At 35.8% G+C, this 22806-nt stretch overlaps 1 long non-coding RNA gene across 1 annotated transcript in view; it reads left to right on the forward strand.

The window, feature by feature from the left end:
- The window catches only part of LOC109277942 (uncharacterized), a 33507-nt gene extending 11196 nt beyond the window's left edge, over window positions 1-22311 (forward strand). Inside the window, exon 3 of the long non-coding RNA XR_008419911.1 lies at window positions 22245-22311. This is a non-coding gene — a long non-coding RNA (uncharacterized LOC109277942). The remainder of the gene's footprint in view (window positions 1-22244) is intronic.
- Window positions 22312-22806: the final 495 nt, after the last annotated feature.

The following is a 22806-nucleotide window of genomic DNA, read 5'->3' on the forward strand; positions in this document are numbered from 1 at the left end:
CTTTTCATCCTTTATTTATACTTCTAATAAAACAATCCTGTGAGCAAAGTGTTGATATCCACATTTTGTGGCTGTGGAAACTGAAGCTCAAAGACTAAAGAAAATGGTAAAGGTCAAGCAGTCAGTTAGTAGCCAAGTTGATGGAAGACCTGAGGACTGTTGCCTTCCAAAGGCTGCTCTCTCTTTACTATGTTAGGAGTCTATCCACCTGGCATGAGTTAACTTCCCAGGCGTAACTTCTAGTGAGGACTATGGGACTTTTGTCTTTATGTAAAGATGAAGTTTCTTCTTTAATTTTGCTACCATGTCCAGACACTATACCTACAACTGAGAACCCACTAGACTGTGTGTATTCTTGTCTGACTTCAAAGGTTCTGCTCTTTGCAACTTGTCATACTTCCTATCAGCATGATTGATCAGTTATCACCCATTCACCAACTGCTGGAAGCCAGAGTAAAGTTTGAATTTCAATGGCCAAATATTTTTGAAGTGCTTTCACACTTATAATTGGAAATTTTTGATTTACCTTAAGTACACCTCAGGAAAAACAGCTTAGAAAATAACAGCTAAGACAGTATCTATCAATCAGAATACAATTATAAGAAGCAAAACTCTAGTGTTTTGAAGCAGAGAAGGATTCAAAACAAAGAAGTAGTTCCTAGGAAGGGACTCTTGGATTGAGCCTCAGACCAGCAACAAGGAACCCACCATCAAAGAAGCTGCTTCCTCTGCCACAATCAAGGGGTACGAATCACAAGGCCACCACAGCAGCTAGCAATTACTGCTGGGTATCCCTATGTTAGCGAGTGGGCACTGGAGCACCATTTCAAAAAGACTCAACATCTCCAGCTATGACTGTCCCCAGAAAAGGGCAATACATTGGCTTTTACTCCACTTCCATCTTGTGGACTTTGCCTAAATCGATCTCATTGATAAACTGTATCTAAAACCCTAGTCACAAGGGAATTTGAAATATAATTTTTAGTTTTCTAGTTGTTTGGCAGAAACTGCTTTTTAGAAAGCACATGGAAAAGAGGACCGGTAAGCCAATTCTTCATATTCGACAGAGGCGTATTTGTAAGGTTTGTTTTCTATTACAGTGAGATAGAGATACCTATAATAACATAAGCTCAAAACACACCACGTGAGCAACTCAATTGCTTTGATGATTAGTGTCCTGCTTTACTGGACGTGTACAAGTATTTATGTTTCATTGAGGATATTATTTGACAAAGGTTTTCCTTTCTCAAATGCATAAATGACCTGTTAACTGGAGGGAATCTGTCTTAAACACTCTGACTCCAGGTAGAGGAATTCAAAGTGTAGAATATAAGCTCTACAACTGTTATAGTACAGAGAGACTGGAAGACAATGGAAGAATATCTCCTTGGAACATGCTTGGCCTGTGTTATATTTCAGAATAAATTAAAAAAAAACAGTATTGCTTGGAATCTAAAACCAATTCAAAGCAAGCTAATTAATTGTTGAGAAGGCATTGGATAGTGGGATCACTAAACAACAGAAACCTAAGGTTCATTATTTGTCTAAAGAGAAAAAGTTTCTAGAGATTTCAAAAATAGTTATGGTAATGACACAATTCAAGTTGACAATAGAATGAAGATTAAGGTATAAACTTTTCATATCTTTAAATGATGCTTGAAACTAAGTATCCCCCTTAACCAATTTATTGCTAGAAATAGTTATAGAAATAAAAAGGGACATTTTATACATGAGAATTCTTTCTTTGAATTACAAAGTAGACTATAAACTAGTCATTGCAAACCACTTTATCAAACATACTTATGTTTAAAATGTAGTGAAAGAGACAAATCATCAATCTTCTTTGGGAAAAAAAGTTAATCTTTAAGAAGTCTACATATATTACCAACTTTTAAAATCTGTATAATGTAAAATTCTATTTTGGTTCCTTTAAATGCATCTTTATCTTCTTTGTCTACTGTTTCTGACAGGGGTGGTGGGAAAGGTCCCTAAGGCTATTTTGTTCCATTTTTCCAAAGCACTTGTAAAAAGATTTTCATTTTTGAGTTGCTATTAAATAACTACAAATGTTTTAATTTCTTATTTACTTGGCTAATTGATTTAAGAATTTGAGTCCTGGTATCAGCTTTAGCAACATTTTCTAGGTAGCTCTTTTGAGGCAGGGAAACAAAAGCAAAGATTGACAATTGGGACTACAACAAAATAAAAACCTTGTGCACAGCAAAGGAAACAATCAATAAAACTAAAAGGTTACCTACTCAATGGGAGAAGATATTTGCAAATGACATATTCAATAAATGGTAGGCATCCAAAATATATAAAGAACTTATACAACTCAACACCAAAAAAAAACCAAACAAACAAACAAAAAAAAAACCAACCCCAAAACCCACCATCTATTTCTCCAAAGAAGACATAAAGATGACCTACAGACATATGTAAAATGCTCATCATCGCTCATCAGGGAAATCCGAATCAAAACCACAATGAGATATTATTTCACACCTGTCAGGATGGCTAAAATCAAACACAAGAAGCAACAATACTAGTGAAGATGTGGAGAAAAAGGAACCCTCATGTACTGCTGGTGGGAATGCAAACTGGTATAGCCACTGTGAAGGTTCCTCAAAAAATTAAAAATAGAATTACCATATGATCCACTAATTCTACTGAAGAATAGTCAATTACCCAAAGAATGTGAAAACAGTAATTTGAAAAGATATATACACTCCTGTGTTTCTTATAGTAGTATTTATAACCACCAATTTATGGAAGCCAAGTGTCCACTGATCCACTAATAGACAAGTGGACAGAGAAGATGTGAGATAGATTATATATATATTCATGTATGTATGTATATGCATACATGAATGAAATCTTGCCATTTGCAACAACATGGATGGATGGATCTAGAGAGTATAATGCTAAGTGAAGTAAGTCAGAAAAGGCAGATACCATATGATTTCACTCATATGTGGAATTTAAGAAGCAAGACGAGACAAACCAAAAAATGGACTCTTAACTATAGAGAACAAACTGATGGTTACCAGGGGAGGGTAGGCAGGTGGATGGGTGAAGGGGATTAAAAGTACACTTATAATGAGCACCGAGTAATGTACAGAATTTTTAAATTACTATATTGTACACCTGAAACTAACACAATACTGTATGTTAACTAAACTGGAATTAAAAAAAGAAGAATGTGAGTCCTGGGAATAGGAGGACCCGGAACTCACCTGTGGACATGCCAAATTTAGAGGTACATAGAGAAGAATTTCCTCTAGGGAAAAACAATAACAAAATCTGGCTGGCAACTCCTATAGATTGAGGAAATGAGACCAAAACCCACATCAAAGTGGGTAAGAGAGGCCGAGACACAATCTTGCCATAAACTCTAGCCCCTCCCCCTCCACGCAGGAATGCACAATAGGGAGGGGATGCAAAACCCTGAGCTTCTTCCTGAGGTATAAAGGGTTTGAATCCCACATCAAATAACCCAACTTTAAAGATTTACACCTGAGAAATGAGCCCCTAAAACATCTAGCTTTGAAAGCCAATAGGGCTCAGGTCCAAGGGGAGCATGGCTATACTTACAGGGCTCCTGTGCACAGACTCACCTGAACCAAGGTCCAGCACAGGGATAGGTGACTGAAAAGGGCCCAGATATTCTGTACCAGAGGCTTATTTGACTATCTTAAACCATTAGCCTGAGGGGTAGGCATCTAATTTAACACACATCTAGGTGCTTACTGAAATACTCTGCACAGATTGACTTCAGGTCATTGATAGCTACTGAAAAGCAACTTGTACACTTGTCTGGCACCTTGATTTTAGCATCTGCCATCGAAGGGACACCTCTGTATCACCTAGCTCTGGTGACCAATGGGGCTTACACTCATAGGTCCCACAGGACTGTAACCAATGGAAAAAGAGTTCTTAACTACATACCACCTGTAGGGCAAAGCAGAGAGGCAAGAGAATGAGGGCTCTAATGTTTCTATGAAAGATGCCTATTAGCTTATCATCATAGTTGTGGCCTGAAGAACAGCCTTCTAGTTAAACATACATCTAGGGATAATTACTGTCCTCTTCAGAGACTGAGGAAGATGGCAGGCACCCTATTTGGATTCCCCCTCTGCCTAGTCCAGGTCACCGGTATCTCTGAAAAAGGAGTTTATGTATAAATCTGGTACTCAAGCTTTGTGTCTGCTTCCCAGAGGACACATTCCTTGAAATCCTGGCTGCTTATGTTTATGGGTTTAATAGAACAGCAGCAACGTAGGAAACAGGTCTTAACTGGCTATTACCCCAAAGCTTAGAACAGAAGGAATAGACAGAAATGCCAATATCCCAGTCTTTTCCTGAAAGAGGTATATTTTTATATTTTCAATACTGCTGCCTAAGGGTCTGGCTTGTAATCAACCTGAATCTAGGTGCTGACTGTGATCCTCTCCTTTGGATATGTAGAGGTCTTGGTACACCCTCAACCACTAGGAACCACTAAAAATGGCTAATAAAAGATGCTGCTTACACAATCAAAAATGTTTGAAAGACGAAGAGCTAGGGCAGAGTTAAATAATAAGGTTCATCTCTTACAGGAGACCATTCCTTGGAGACTATGAGAGTTAGCTGTTTATCTAATGCATAGAAAACAACACAGAGAATTAAGGAAAATGAAGAAATAGAGGAATAGGTTTCAAATGGGGCAAAAAATAAAACCTCAGTCAAAGTTCTCAATAAAATGTAGGTAAGCGATTTACCTGGTAAAGAATTCACCACAGTGATCATAAAGATGATCACTGACCTTAGGAGAAGACTGAATGAACAAAGTAAAAATTTCAACCAAGAGAAAATATAAGAAAGTACCAAATGTAAGTCACAAAGCTGGACAATACAATGACTCAAAGATACAATAAAGCAGATAAGATAATGCAGAAACAAGGATCAGTGAACTCAAAGATAAGGATGTGGCACTCACCCTATTAGAGCAACAAAAATGTTTTTAATGTTTTTTTTTTTTTTTTCTGGAAAGAGGGGGAAGGAACAGAGAGAGAGGGAGAGAGAGAATCTGCACTAACAGCGCAGAGTTGGACGTGGGGCTAGAACTCATGAACCATGAGATCATGACCTGAGCTGAAACCAAGAGTTGGTCACTTAACCAACTGAGTGACCCAGGCTCCCTTGGGCCCTTAGATTTTTAAAAAACATGAAAAAGAGTAAAGATTTACTTAAGGGACTTATGGGACAGTATAGGTGGGCCAAATTTGCACTATGTAAGGGACGCTTATGTATAATTTATATAATATTAATAATTTTTGAAGCTAGCATGAAGGTTAAAAGACAAAAGTACACAAGATATGTTTAATCACAATAATTTGTTAACGTGCACACAAGCTAAAATGACTGAAACTGTGACATCAAAAACATAAAACATGAGGGAAGGGACTAAATATGTAGAACTTTAGAATGCATTTAAAGTTGTTATCTTAAAATAGATTGGTATAGATGTAAGTTATATTTTATGCAAACCTCAGTTTTTTTATATAGCCACATTGCAAAAACCTAAAGTAGACACACAAAAGATAAAAGAATCTAAGCTTATCACTACAGAAAATTATCAAATCTTTAATGAAAAGAGCAAACAAAAAAGAAAAATTCTACACTAGCTAGAAATTAATTTAAAAAATGGCCTTGAGTACATATCTAACAGTATTTAAATGAAAATGGATTAAATTTTCTAATGACCAGACAGAGTAACTAAATGGTAAAAACAAAAACAAAAACAAAAAGACCTATTTATATGCTACCTACAAGAGACTCATTCAGATAAAAGGACACACAGACTGAGACTGCAAGGATGAAAAAGGTATTCCATGCAACTGAAACCCAAAGAAAGCAGGAGTAGCTACATTTAGCTACAAAGTAGACTTTAAGACAAGGGATATAATAAAGAAGGTTATGATATAATGATAAAGGGGTCAATCCAAAAGGAGGACTTTATATTTATGCATCCAACATAGGAGCAACTAAATACATAAAGCAAATATTAACAGACCTAAAGGGAGAGATAGATCATCCAGACAGAAAATCAATAAGGAAGCACTGGTCTTATACAATGTGTTAGATCAGATGGATTTAACAGACCTATACAGAATATTTCATCTAAGAGCAATAGAATACACATTATTCCCAAGAACATACGGAGCATTATCTAACCTACATGCTAGGCTGAAAAACGAGTGTTAACAAGTTTAAAATCAAAATAAGAATCATTTGGATCATGATGTATGAAATAAGAAATCAATCACAAAGAAAACTGGCAAATTTACAAATACGTCAAACATGCCACTATAAAACCAATGAGTCAATGAAGAAATCAAAGAGAGAAATCATTTGGATCATGAAATATGAAACAAGGAATCAATCACATAAATAAAATTGGCAAATTTACAAATACATGAAACATGCCACTATAAAACCCATGAGTCAATGAAGAAATCAAAAGAGAAATCAAAAACTACCTTGAGACAAATGAAAAAAGAAGTAAACCTATCAAAGTTTATGGGACACAACAGAAACAGTTCTAAGAAGGAAACTCATAGCGATAAGTGTCTATATCAAATATAAGAAAAAAAAAACCAAGGTGCTTTACACTCTAAGGAACTATAAAAAAAATGAATCTCAAAGTTAGTAGAAGGAAGGAAATAAACATCAGAGCAGAAATAAATGAAATAGAGAGTAAAAAGACAATTAAAAAGATTAATAAAATTATCAGTTTTGAAAACATAAAATTGACAAAACTTTAGCTAGACCCATAGAGAAACAAAAAAAGGGGAACTCAAATAAAATCAGAAACAAAAGAGGAAATTTTACAACTGGTACTATAGACATACAAAGGATAAGAGACTACTATGTACAATTACATGTCAACAAATACTAACCTACACAGAAAAATAGGCACTTAGACAAAATAAGAAGACAGAGAAATTTATCCCAAACCAAAGAACAGGACAAGACCAGGGCCAGAGATCTAAGCAAAATGTATAAGTAACATGCCTCATGGAGTATTCTTTTTAATTTTTTTTAATGTTTGTTTATTTTTGAGAGTGATAGAGCATGAGCATTGGGGGTGGGGAGACAGAAAGAGAGGGAGACACAGAATTTGAAGTAGGCTCCAGGCTCTGAGCTGTCAGCACAGAACCTGACATGGGGCTCAAACCCATAAACTGAGAGATCATGACCTGAGCCAAAGTCAGATGCCCAATCAACAGAGCCACCCAGGCACTCCACCTCATGGAGTATGATAACATATTGAAAGCAATGATCGTAAGGATGCTTACTGGAATTGAGAAAAAAGTGGAAGACACAAGTGAGACCCTTAACAAAGACATAAGGAATAACAGCAGAGATAAAAGCCTCAGTAAATGAAATGAGAAACATGCTTGATGGAATGAAGAACAGGCTAGAAGCACAGAGGAAAAAATCACGTAGAAGACAGAGTAATAGAAAGTAATAAGGCTGAACAAAAGAGACAAAAAAAATTGTGCCAAAGAATAGACTTAGGGAACTCTGACTCCATCAAGTGTAATATTCATATTATAGGAATCCCAGAAGAAAAGAAGGGAAAGTATATTTAAAGAAATAATAGCCAAAAAGTTCCTTAATTTGGGGAAGGAAACAGATATCCAGATCCAGGAGTCCAGAGAATCCCCATAAAAATCAACAAAAGCAGATCCACACCCAGACATATTGTAATTAAATTTGAAAAATATAGTGATGAAGAAAACATTTTAACAGTAACAAGACAAAAGAAGATACTACATACAAGTGATCCTCCATAAGACTAGCAGGAGAATTTTCAGCAGAAACTTTCCAAGCCAGAAGGGAGTGACATGATATATTCAAGGTGCTGTATGGGAAAAATCTGCAGTCAAGAATATTCTATCCAGAAAGGTCATCATTCAGAATAGAAGGAGAGATACAGTTTCCCAGACAAACAAAAACTAGAGGAATTCATGAGCACTAAACTAGCCCTGAATGAAATATTAAAGAGGACTGGTTGTGTGGAAAGAACAGACCAAAAGTGATAGTATAAATGTAGGAAACACAAAAGGAGTAAACGTGAATATTTATGTAAAATATCAGTCAAGGAGCCACAAAATAAAATGATGTAAAATATGATAACATATACATAAAACATGGGGAGGAGAGGAATAAAGAATGTGTTCAAACTTAAATGACCATCAACTTAATATAGACTGCTATATGCAGAGGAGGTTATATACAAACCTATAGGTAACTATAGTTCAAAAGCCACTAATATATATGCAAAGAATGAAGAGAAAGAAATCTAAATATATCACTAACGGAAATCAGCCAACCATGAAAGAAAGACAAAAAAGGATCAAAGAAAAATCTTCAAAAACAACCACAAAACAAATAACAAAATAACAATAGACACATATCAGTAATTACTTTGGGGGTGCCTGGGTGGCTCAGTTGGTTAAGCATCTAACTTCAGCCTAGGTCATAATCTTACCATTCCAGAGTTTGAGCCCTGCGTCAGGCTCTGTGCTGACAGCTCAGAGCCTGGAGCCTGTTTCAGATTCTGTGTCTCCCTGTCTTCCTCTGACCCTCCCCCACTCACACTCTGTCTCTATCTTTCAAAAATAAACATTAAAAAAAATTACTTTGAACAGAAATGAAAGAAACACTCCAATCAAAAGACAGAGGGTGACACAACGGATAAAAAAAGACCAATGTATATGTTGCCTAAAGGAGACTCATTTTAGACCCAAAGACACCAGTAGATTGAAAGTGAGGGGATGGGGAAATCTTTCATATCAATGAATGTCAAAAGAAAGCTGGTGTAGCAATACTTATGTTGTACAAAATAGACTTTAAAACAAAGACTGTAACAAGGACAAAGAAGGACTCCATCTAATCATAAAGCAGACAAATTCAACAAGAAAACATAACAATTATAAATGTTTATGCACCAAACATAGAAGCACCCATACACATAAAATAACAAAATCACTAATCCATAATAATACAATAAAAAGGGACTTGAATATCTCACTCACAACAATGGAAAAATCATCAAAACAGAAAATCAAGAAAACAATGGCTTTGAAGACACACTGGAAGACATGGATTTAACGGATATATTAAGAACATTCCATCCTAAAACAGCAGAATAGACATTTTTTTTCCCACATACACACAGAACATTCTCCAGAATAGATCACATATTAGGCCTTAAAACAAGCCTCAACAAATTCAAGAAGATGTAAGTTATACCATGCATTTTTTCTGACCACAGTACTATGAAACTAGAAGTTGATCCTGAAAAAAAAATCTGGAAAGAACAAAGATACATGGAGGTTAAATTACATACTACTAAACAAAAATTGGGTTAACTGGGAAATTAACGAATAAAAAAGTACATGGAAACAAATGAAAACAAAATGGCCCAAAACCTTTGAGATGCAGCAAAAGCTGTTGTAAGAGGGAAATTTATAGCAATACAGGCCTATCTCAAGAAGCAAGAAAAATCTCACACCTAACCTACACCTAAAGGAGCTAGAAAAAGAACAAATACCTAAAACTGGCAGAAGTAAGTAAATAATAAAGATTAGAGCAGAAATAAATGACATGGAAACTAAAAACAAAACAAAACCCTAAGAGAACAGATCAGTGAAACCAGGAGCTGATACTTTGGGGGAAAAAATCAGTAAAATTGATAAACCTCTAGCCATATTTACCAACCAAAAAAGACAAAGACTCAAATAAATAAAATCACAAGTGAGAGAGGAAAAATAACAACCAATACCACAGAAATACAAATAATTATAAGAGAATCTTAGGAATAACTACATGCCAACAAAGTGGACATCCTGGAAGAAACGGATAAATTCCTAGAAACACATAAACTGCCAAAACTGAAACAAGAAGAAATATAACATTTGAACAGACTGATAACCAATAAGACATTGAATCAGTAATCAAAAACTCCCAACAAAGTCTACGACCAGATGGCTTCATAAGTGAATGCTACCAAACATTTAAAGAAGAATTAATAGCTATTCTTCTCAAACTATTCCAAAAACCGAAATGGAAAGAAAAGTTCACAATTACTTCTATGACAACAGCATTATCCTATTATTAAAACCAGATAAAGACACCACTAAACACTAAAAAAAAGAGAAGTATTGGCCAATATTCCCGATGAACATAGATGCAAAAATCTTCAACAAAATACTAGGAAACTGAATCCAACAATACATTAAAAAAATCATTCACCACAATTCTGTGGGATTTATTCCTGTGTTGCAAGTATGGTTCAATATTTTCAAATGAACATGATACACATCACATTAATAAAAGAAAGCATAAGGATATGTGATACTTTCAATGGATGCAGAAAAAGCACTTAACAAAGTACGACATTCATTCATGATAAAAACCTTCAACAAAGTAGATTTAGGGGGGACATACCTTAAGACAATAAAGGCCATATATGAAAAACCCACAGCTAATATCATACTCAACAGGGAAAAAACTGAGAGCCTTTCTCCAAAGATCAGGAAAAAGATAAGGATATCCACTCTTACCACTTTTATTCAACATAGTACTGAAAGTCCTAGCCACAGCAGTCAACAACAAAAAGAAATAAAAGTCATCCAAATCAGTAAGGGAGAAGTAAAACTTTCACAGATGATATGACTACATATAGAAAACCCAAAAGACTCCACTGAAAAACTGCTAGAACTTATCAACAAATTCAGTAAAGTCACAGATACAAAATAAACAAAGAAATCTGCTGCATTTCCATACACCAGCAATGAAGCAGCAGAAAGAGAAATTAAGAAAACGATCCCATTTATAATCTCCCTTATAATTTATATAGATATCAAATATAATAAGATACCTAGGATGAAACCTAATCAAGGAGGTGAAAGCCCTCTTCTCTGAAAAATATAAAACACTGATGAAGAAAATTGAAAATGATGCAAATGGAAAAACATTCCATGTTCATGGATTCAAAGAACAAATATTGTTAAAATGTCTATACTACCCAAAGCAATCTACACACTTAATGCAATCACTATCAAAATACCAGGAGCATTTCTCACAGAACTAAAACAATCTTAAAATTGCCAAAGCAATCTTGAAAAAGAAAAGCAAAGTTGGAGGCATAATAATTCTGAACTTCAAGTTATATTACAAAGCTGTGGTAATCAAAACAGTATGGTGCTACAATAAGTCACAGATCAATAGAACAGAACTGAACATCCAGAAATAAACCCACAACTATATGGTCAATTCATTTTCGACAAAGCAGGAAAGGATATCCAATGGGAAAAAGACAGTCTCTTCAGCAAATGGTGTTGGGAAAACTAGATAGCACCATGCAAAAGAAATAAACTTTCTTACACATACACAAAAATAAATTCAAAATTGCTTAAAGACCTAAATATTAGACCGGAAACCTTAAATATCCTAAAAGAGTACACAGACAGTAACTTCTTTGACATCAGCTAAACCAACTTTTTTCTAGATGTGTCTCCTGAGGCTGGAGAAACAAAAGCAAAAATAAACTATTGGGATTACATCAAAATAAAAAGCTTCTGCACAGTGAAGGCAATAATCAAAACTAAAAGGCAATCAATGAAATGGAGAAGATACTTGCAAAGGCATATCCAATAAAGGGTTAGTACACAAAATATATAAAGAACTTATAAAACTCAATACCTAAACACCAAATAATCTAGTTAAAAATGGACAGAACACAGGAACAGACATTTCTCCAAAAAAGACATATAGAGAGCCAAGAGATACATAAAAAGATGTTTATCATTACTTACTATCAGGGAAATGCAAATCAAAACTATAAGGAGATATCACCTCACACCTGTCTCAATGTCTAAATCAGCAACACAGAGACAATAGGTGTTGGTGAGGATGTGGAGATAAAGGAACAATTGTGTTGGTGGGGATGCAAACTACTGCAGCCACTATGGAAAACAGATTAATAGTCCTCAAAAAGATAAAAAATAGAACTACAAGGGCAGCTGGATGGCTCAGTCGGTTAAGCCTGTGACTCTTGATTTTAGCTTAGGTCATGATCTCATGGTTCCTGAGTTTGAGCCCTGCATCGGGCTCTGCACTGACAGTGCAAAACCTGCTTGGGATTCTCTCTCTGGGATTCCTTCTCTCTCTTCCCCTCCTTTGCTTGCATGCTCTCTCTTTCTCTCAAAACCTTAGCTTAAAAATAAAAATAGAACTACTTATGATCCAGTAATTGTGTTACTGGGTATTTACCCAAAGAATACAAAAACACTAATTCAAAGGGATACGTGGACCCTTGTTTATAGAAGTATCATTTACAATAGCCAAGATATAGAAGCAGCCCAAGTGTCCATTGATACACACACACAGGAATATTATTCAACCATATAAAAGAACGGTATCTTGCCATTTGCAATGACATGGATGGAGTCAGAGAGTATAATGCTAAGCAAAATAAGTCAGAGAAAGACAAGTACCATATGATTTCACTCATATGTGGAATTTAAGAAACAAATGAGCAAAGGGGAAAAAAGAGACAAATCAAGAAATACATTCTTAGTTATAGACAACAAACTGATGATTACCAGAGGGAAGGTGGATGGGCGGATGGGTTAAGTAGGTGATGGGAATTAAGGAGTGCACTTGTTATGATGAGCACCAGGTGATGTATGGAATTGTTGAATCATATTGTACACCTGAAACTAATAACACTGTATGCTATCTAACTGGAAATAAAATTTTTAAAAGTCAAAATAAATTTCTCTTAAATTCTATAACTGTGGTGATGGATGTTAACTAGACCTGCAGTGGTAATCATTTCACAGCATATACAAATATCTAATTATCTTGCTGTATATCCAAAACTAATATAATATTGTACATCAGTTATACCTTATAAAAATTAAATTAAAAATGAGTAAAGGATATATAATGGGGAAAGAATACTCTCTTCAATAAATGATGTTGGGGAAACTAGGCAGCCACATGCAAAAAATGAAACAGGACCCCTATCTTTTTTTTTTTTTAATGTTTATTTATTTTTGAGAGGGGGGGAGGGGCAGAGAAAGAGGGAGACAGAATCTGAAGCAGGCTCTAGATCTGTCAGCACACAGCCCAGTGTGGAGCTTGAACTTACAAACCGTGAGATCATGACCTGAGCTGAAGTTGGTTGCTTAAGTTGGATGCTTGAGCCACCCAGGCTCCCTGAAACGGAATCCCTATCTTACACTATATACAAAATTTAGCTCAGAATAGATTGAAGACTTGAATGTAAGACATGAAGCCATAAAACTTCTAGAAGAAAGCATAGGTGGTAAGCTCCTTAATAAAGGTCTTGGTGATGATTTTTTGGGTTTGACACCAAATGCAAAGGCAGCAAAGGAAAAAAAAAAACACAGGTGGGAACTACATCAAACTAAAAGCTTCTAAAAAAACCAAACTAAAAGCTTCTGCACAAAAAAGGAAATCATCTCTTTCATCAACAAAATGAAAAGGCAACCTACAGAATGGGAAAAAATATTTGCAAACCATATATCTGATAATGGATTGATCCAACATATATAAAAACTCATACAATTAAATACCAAAAAAAAAAAAAAATTAAAAATGGGCAGAGGATCTGAATAGATATTTTTCTAAAGAAAACATACAAATGTCAAACAGGTATGTGAAAAAGTGCTCAACATCACTAATCAGGGGAATGCAAATCAAAACCACAATGAGGTATCACCTCACATCTGTTAGAAAGGCTATTATGAAAAATACAAGAAGTAACAAGAGTTGACAATGATACGGAGGAAAGGGAATCTTTCTGCGTTGTTGATAGTAATGTGAATTGGTGCAGCCACTATGGAAAACAGTATGCAGGTCCCCCCCAAAATTAAAAATAGAACTACCATATGATCCAGCAATTTTAGTTATTTGTCCAAAAGAATCAAAACAATATCTCAAACACACCTATACTTTTACATTCACTAAAGCATATTTACAACAGGCAAGACATGAGAACAATGTAAATGTCCATTGGTGGATGAATGGATAAAAAAATGTCACATATGTATTCCGTGGAATATTATTAAGCCATAAAAGAAACTTTGCCATCTGCAACAACATGGATGGACCTTGAGAATATTATGCTAATTGAAGTCAGTCAGAGAGTGACAAATATTGCATGATATCACTTATTTGTGAAATTAAATAGAAAGCCAAACTCATAAAGAGAATAGATTGATTGTTGCCATGGGCAAATGAGTGAAGGGAGTCAAAAGGTATAAACTACCATTTATAAAATAAATAAGTCGTGGAGGTAATGTACAACACGGTGATTATAGTTAATACTGTATTGTATATTTCAAAGCCACTAAAAGAGTAAATTTTAAATGTTTTCATTTAAGAAAAAATATTTGGAAATACGTGTGGTGATGGATGTTGACTGCACGTACTAATGTGGTCATTTTGCAACGTATACAAACATTGAATCATTATGTTGTACAACCGAAACTAATATAATGTTCTATGTCAGTTATATCTGAATAATATAAAATAATTTGAGTACTGGAAATTTGATTAAAAATATGATCTATATATACAATTGCCAAACCTGTTATAGTTCATTTCATTCAATTTCACCACAAACTTATACACATTATTTATAGATGAATTATGTAATTTTACATCTCCATTAGAATGATAGCGTGTCTAAAATCAAAATAGAATCTCAATTCTGGATTTCAAAATATAAATATAAGGTTATTACTATCAGAAGTTGCTGGCATAATCACGGGTTTCCAATAGAGTTGCAAAGGGAGCTTAGTTTATTTAGGTTTTTGAGGTTATGTTCCTTAGATGCAGAATATGACACAAGAATTAAGATGCAGATATCTTGAGGGAGAGCTCTTCAGAAAAAAATCTATAAGAGGATGTAAGGCAGGATAATTAGGCTGAAAAAGGGAAAAGAGCAGCAATCCGGTGTGTGTGCTGGGGGTGAGGCAGCTCTGTCAGCTGAAGAAAGTTCCCTGGAAAGGGGGGAAAGCTATGAGTGTTTAACAGCCACACTCACAGGAGCGTGGCTCCTAGAACTGGAGTTTGGGGACCACACATCTATTACAATAGTGAAGAAGAAACTGCAATTGGCATAACTAATAGTCGCTTCTCTCTGGCCCAATCTAAGAAGAATAAGCCATCAGCAACAGCTGCAGAAGGTGTGAGGCTGGATGATCCCCTTTGTACCATGGAATAATCAAAACTATGGATGACTGGAGGACCAGGGCTAGGCCTTGAACAAAGGACAGTCAATCCATATGGTGGCCAATAAGCTGTGATAGGACCAGATTTAAAGGATAAGCTAGGTGATCAGCTTTCTTAGTTTGAATATCTGAAGTAGGTAGTATTGGGAGAAGTTCAAAAGTCAGAGAGGCCATAGTGATCGAATGTACAGGCTGAAGTTATGAGGGAATTAGAGACTATAAGTAAGCAGTGACCGTGAGGTAGAGAATAGGTATAAAGACAGTATAGGGTAAAGGAACCATTTGCTGGAAATGGGATGGGAAATAAAGTAGAAACATAAAAGGTAACCACACTGGTAGAGCTCCAGAACAAACAACTGCAGAGTCCTGATGTTATTTTTCTTTCATCAGATAGGAAAAGATTTCAACGAGTATGATCAGGAAACACTGGAATAGACAAATTGCCCTCTGGAGAGGGTAGATACTGTTTGCATGATCTTGCTTTGTCAAAGACTCAAAGTTACCTGATATGCTTGTAAGTGGAATTGCTCTGCAGAATAGAGACAGAATTCTGGAGGCCAGGATGCTGTCAGAAGGAGAATGGTAAAGAAGGTGATTTTAAAGCAGATAGATACCTACACAGAATTTTAAAGTTGTAAATGGTAAAATGTCCAATGTAAACCAATTTACACAGCAGTTTTTGTGGGGGTGGGATGGGGAGTGTGATTCAACCATGAGGATGAGGGAATAGTGTACATCTGAACTACCCAATATTATTTGGTAAATGTCCTGAGAAATTGATTGAGGTGAGCAAAGATTCTAAGTGAACTCCCAGGAGAAGCACTTGTCAGTCAATGAAGAATTTCCAGAGGAGAAGCCAGAGAGAGGCTCAAAGTTTGGGCAGGGGTTGACCTGGTGAAGAGGAGGGGAGTTCAGGTCATTGTTTTGGACAACAGTGAGAAGGGTTCAATTTGCCAGTTTTGAATCAGACTCTTTATAGTGTTCTTTTTGAATCTAAGATCTTGGACATTCTGATCTTCCTCAGCAGGTGGGAGAGAGGCATGGATGGCCTTGGCCAAAGTTTACTAAGGGGAATTATTTCCATAACGCTGTGAGGTTTCTGAAACAGTGATAAGTAGGGAGATCAAAACCTGATTAGGTTATCACAGCTCATCCCTTCTCCCTCACAAGAATGTTCTTTGAGAGGTATTAAGTATACAGATTTTAAAGTCAAACAGAATAGCAAACTCTCCAGGAATGGCTAGATCATCTTTACCATTTAAACTATGAACTATTTGACCAAGAAAACAATTTGTGAAGATGGGGTGGGTACACTGAGATAAGTTCATCATGAGCCCTCATTGTTTTGTGTGGTGATATGTGTGAGTGTCAAATTCTATAGTAGAGAACATTTAACATGAATTTAGCAGAAACATCTCAATAATTAGTGACTACTTAGCTATGAAATTCTTGAGTTTCTCTTGGAAACATTTTCTAAAGCTATTATATATCTTTCTTCCACCCTACTTTCTGAAGAATATCTAAGAGATAATTTCACACCTTTTGGTACTAGCCATGCTAATCTTAGCCAATCAGAGTCTTTAATTTTGATTGGAATATTTCCCACAGTTCCCACTGTGTATCGTCAAAACTAAAATGGAGGTGGGGGGGTGGTGAGTTAAATAGGTGATGGGGATGAAGGAGTGTACTTGTTCTGATGAGCACTGGGTGGTGTATGGAAGCGTTGAATCACTATACTGTACACTTGGAACTAATATTACACTGTGTGTTCACTGAAATTTACATTCAAATCTTAAAATTTTTAAAAATCATTTAAAAATTAAAAAAGAGAGGGAAACACAACCAGTACAAGAAAAAGTATTAGTCAGTTTAAGGCCAGAACTTAAATGGAATGCTTCTAAAAATCAAAACAGTGTTCCCTTAATGTGATAATATGTATTTACAAACAGGGTTTTGTGGTTGATGTCATCAACCGCTTGGTAAAATATTGCCAATAACATTATTGCCATAAAAATTGGAAAGTTGATTAGTAGGTTACTTAAAACTGTCATCTTAGCCTTTAGAGGATTTATTTAAATCTAATTTTAAAACTTTCTTAATATTTATTTTTACAGAAGTTAACTTAGAAATTTAAGATTAGAAAATAGTTTCAAATGAGTGCTGCTGAAACTAATATGTGGATATGTGGCTTTTGTCCAAAGTGGTCGTTTTTCCCTCAAGGCCAATTTGTCATTGATGAAACATCTGTCCAAAACTATTCATGTGTGTTTTGAAAAACTAGGATCAATCAACTCTGTTTGGATAGGCAACTGTTGCTTTCTAAGTAACGATGGATGATGATAGGTGAACATATTTTTTGGTTTAACTTTAATGTCTGTTTTTCTGAAACTGGAAAAATATCAGGATGGTATTTTGTACTTGTGCCTTATCTCACAATTAAGTTCTTATTGGAAACTCAGAAAAGGAAACAAAGTATTTAGAAGTCTTATGAAACATTTTATTTTGTGCTAATGGCACTTTCTTGTGGAACTATTTGAATATATGGCCAAGGATGGAATTAGATGTTTATAAAAGCAAATTGCTGAATTTTTTTTCTATTTTGAAACCCTTCTTTTTCTTTAATAAGGCACCAAAACCATGATGTCATTTTACTATTTGAGGGTCTACATACTCCATTTTCCATCTCCCATATCTTCCCCTTCCCATTTCTAGCCACAGACATACATAAGGTATACTGTGCTGTATTTACAGGAGCTGAAATTTTTAGTCTTTGCTGATGTAGGATAAATAATAAATTTAAATCTCTAGAAAGAGATATATACTATAGGTTAAGCTTTATACTTAACCATTTGTTCATTTATTCACTAAACAATAATTGAACATCTGCTCTCAGGCACATTTTGTATTGCACTATAATTAGTTGTTTAATGATCTCATACCAGACTGTGAGAACTTCTATCTCAGTGGCTGGATTAATGAGTAACATTTAGCACATTTTGTATGCATACATGTCAAACAATTGACTATGAGGATTCAGTATGATTGAAAAAAAAAGAAAGGTAATGGGAAAGAGACACCTGAAATTTATTCACCTTGTAATGTATGTTAGATATTTTGTGAATCACTTCACTTACATTATCGTTTTTGTTTTATTCAACTTTTACAGTTAACCTTTGAGGAAATATAAAGGTAAGTAGAATCAGGCAGAGTTAGTATCCTGCTCAATGTGGGCTTACCAGTGGGCTGGTAAGTTAGAGCTGGAAGTTGAGTTCATGTCCATATGATCTGAGCCCATGTGCTTAGATTGCACAGCTGGCTACCACACAGAAACCCTCACTACTCCTACCAGGCTAAATGAGAAAACAAACAAACAAACAACACCAAAATAGAGTCTTACCACTGTATTACATTAAAAAGAAGTGTAGGGGAGCCTGGGTGGCTCAGTCAGTTAAGCATCAAGCTCTTGGTTTCAGCTCAGGTCATGATTTCATGGCTCATGAGATCAAGTCCCATGACTTATGAGCCCCATGGGTTTCTCTCTCTACCCTTCTTCTGTGTGCACTCTCTTGCCCTCTCTTTCAAAAAAATAATAGAAAAGTTCTAGTCAATTAAAAAGTATATAAAACATATATTTGAGTAGTAAATATAGGAAGGTAAGAAAATATTTTTATAGTTGATAGGTTTGGATACTAAGAAGAGTCAAAAGACTCAATTATTCAAATTTAAGTGAAAGTGACCAGTAAAAAATTCATTCAATAAATATGTGAAGTTAGTATTCTAAATACTAGGGATACAATGGGGAACAAGAGAGATAAAAGTACTGCTTTCACTGAGCTTACATTCTTAAGGGAGGAGACAAATAATGGTATTTATTCTAGCATTAATGTATATGTAATGCTTATATGCCACATTTCTCTAAGTGCTTTTGTTCCTCTCTTTCTCTCTCTCTCACACACACAAACATGTTTAAATCCCATGACTAAACAGCTCTGTGAGGTAGATTCTATTTTATGCTTATTTTAAAGATGTGGAAAATTCATCATAGAAAGGTAAGGAAGTCACCTAGAGTCATAACAGTGCGTGGTTTCCGTGGGACATGGGAAACTAGTTTCAAATCTAAGCAGTTCATGCTATTTGTTTTTTTTTTTTATTTTTTAATGTTTATTTATTTGGTGGGGGGGAGAGAGAGAGAAACACAGAATCCAAAGCAGGCTTCAGGCTCTGAGCTGTCAGTGCAGAGCCCAACGTGGAGCTTGAACTCACAAGCTGTGAGGTCATGACCTGAGCTGAAGTCAGACGCTTAACCAACCAGGCCACCCAGGCTCCCCACCTATTTCAGGTTTGATTAGTGATATGAAGAAAAAGAAAGCAGAATAAAAGGAAAGAGAAATGGCAGAGGTGATGATTTATTTAGGGTGCTATCTTTGGGATGAGATCGCATTTAAAAGAGACCTGATAGAAGTAATTATTTAGCCATGATGTTATCTTAGCGGGAAAAAAAAATCCAAAAAAGTAGAAATGATAGATGCAGAAATCCTGCAGTTGGAGCACACTTGATATGTTCTTTTTTTCCTCCACACTTGTATTGTTCTACGTATAACAAGGAGTCCAGTGTAAATAAGTAAGGGAGAGAATGGAAATATGGTCGTATAGTTACCTATGTGCCATAATATGGGATTTTTAGACCATGCATGGACTTTGGATTATGAGCATAGATCTGATATAATCTAAAAATTTGGAAACTTTATAAAGATTCGACTGTGAACTTACAAGATTGGAGACAGAGTGATTACTTACGAGGCTTTTACAATTTGTCTATGATAAGAGTTCTTGGGCCAGTTGGTAGGAAGTGGATAAATTTTTTATGTATTTTGAAAGAAGAACCAGTAAGATTTACTGATAGATTGGCTCTTTTAATGTAGGAGAATGAAGAATCAGGATGATTCCACACTTGTTGTCTTGTGTAATTGGATGAATAGTTGCCATTCAGTAAGAAAGGAAATACCAGGGGGAAAACTATATGGGGGTAAGAAGAATCAACAATTTTGTTTTGAATTTTAAGCTTTTGATGCCAAATAACATCTAAGTAGAGATGTTAACTAGGTAGTTGCATATATGAGTCTGAAGACAGGGGCTATGGCTACACATTTGGGAATCATCAAGTTACGAATGATTTTAAGATTGAGGGACTGGATGAGCTCACTTAAGGATGGAGTATAAATTGAGAAGACGTCTGAGGATTGAGTTTATAAGGCATTCTGACATTAAGAAGTTTGTGCAATGAGAAAAGTCTAGCAAAAGATCTTAGGGAAAAAATGGCTAATGAAGTAGGAGGAGACTTAAGTACTTTTTGTTTTAAAAGTCAAGAACAAAGTTTTTGGTAGAGGGAATCATTAATATTATTAATTGTTACCAGATTAGATAGGTTGGAGACTGATGGTTGGGTTTATTGATGAGGTCACTGGTGAACTTGTCAAGAGCAATTTTTGTCCAGTGGTGGCAATGAAAGCCCATTTGAGAGGAGTCCAAGAGAGAGTGGGAAGAGAAGAGATGGAGAGAATAGGTATTGTGAATTTCTCTCTAAAGGCAACTTATGGGATAAGATAAAATTAAGGCTGAGTTTTTATAGATACTAGAGATATTACAACATGTTTGCATGTTTACAGGAAGAGTCGGTAGAGAGGGAAAATTGGTAATGTAGGACAAAGAGGGCCATTTGCTGGACTGAGATTCTTCAGTGGACAGGAAAGCATGAAATTTAATGAACAAGTTGAGTATTTGGTTCAATAGGATGTATATTTTGGCCACTGTAACAGGAAAGGTGCAGAGTATAGGAATTCAAGTGTAAAGCATTGATATGAAAGTGGGTTGATGCCAATGTTTTCTTTTGATTGTTTCCATTTCTACATGAAATAAGACACAGAATCATTTACTGAGGATGATGAAGAAAGATGCTGTGGATTGTATTCCCCCAGCCCCAAATTCATATGATGAAGCCCTGACTCCCAATGTGATGGTATTTGGAGATGGGACCTGAGTGGAAATTAGGTTAGATGAGGTCATGGGATAGGGCCCTCATAATGAGCTTAGTGTCCTTATAGGAAGACATGTCAGGTAGCATGCTTCATCTCTCCCTGCCATACAAGTGCACAGTGAGAAGGTAGCCATCTGCAAGCCAGAAGGGAGCTCTTATCAAGGAATCAAAGTGGCCAGTACCTTGACCTAGGACTTGCCAGTCTCTAGAACTGTGAAACTCCACTCAGGAGGGGAGGTGCTGGAGATGTGAAAAATTATATAATAATAAGTTTGAAAGGCAGCAATGACGGCTAAAGTAGGAAGTCAAAGTTGATCTGTTTAACATGTTTTTGAGTTTTATTCTAGCTATAAATCAGCTACTTCAGTGCTGAGAGAGCAGTGTGTTGGATAACTAGGATTGAGTTACTATGATGTATGATGGGGGGAAAGGAGACAAAGGCATTAAGGTATTCACAACCATATCTTAAACATATTGTATAGAGACCACACCATATGTAGAGATCACAGCGGTGATTGGAAACAATTAGGAGTATGAGACTTATAATAGTAGGAGTAGTCTATTATAGTAGTAGCCTATTATAAATATTAGAAGTACAGACCACTCATAATCTATTAAATACATTCTATTGAGAGGTGTGGTGGCTTTGTAACATTCACTTTGACTAGACTGAACTGCCTTTCTCAGAATTCTCTATAGATTTCCAATTATAGTGGGCCACTAGAGACATTTTTACAGGCTATTTGAGAGATGGAAGTTAAACAGAAACATTGGTGTTTCTCAACACAGAGGCACTGGTGCGATCTCAAACTTTGGTGTGACACAGTAGCTGGGTCTGCAGCTTTACCACCTTTGCCTGGATCCTTCTTTAACTCTGCTATTCCTCACAGGTGTGTGCTTCGCTCTGTGATGAAGGACACCAGCTTTCTATGTAGGACACCCATATCAAGATCACAGGTGATGAGAATTGGCATAAGTTTTGTCCTTTCCTCATGGCTTCCAGCTCCTGCTTGTAGGTTCCGGCTTGTCCTCTCTCTTCCCAATGCTATATCCATCTTCTCTTCCCAACTTCCCTCCCTGTGAACTTCAAGCTCTAGCATCAGAGGAAAGAAAGCAGACTTACAGACACCGCTTAGGCAGCTCTCATAATTGCATAAGACCCAATTCTGGTAACAAATGTCTTATCTTATATACAGTGGTTCTGCCTCTCTGATGAAATTCTGAGAAGAGATTATGAAATAGGTATTAAACAAATGGAGGGACATATTTATAAACTGGTAAGATTAACTATTATATAGGCGTCGATTCTCCAAATTCATTTATGAATTTGACAGTCCTGATAAGAATCCAGCTGGATGTATATGTCTTAGAACTTCAAATGTCAATATGAATACTTTAACAGTAGGTATGTGACAGAACACAAAAAGCAGCCAGGTTCTGTGCTATACCTCA

Source organism: Panthera pardus, unplaced genomic scaffold, assembly GCF_024362965.1.
Source record: "Panthera pardus isolate Hobbes unplaced genomic scaffold, ASM2436296v1 HiC_scaffold_7, whole genome shotgun sequence".
NCBI lineage: Eukaryota > Metazoa > Chordata > Mammalia > Carnivora > Felidae > Panthera > Panthera pardus.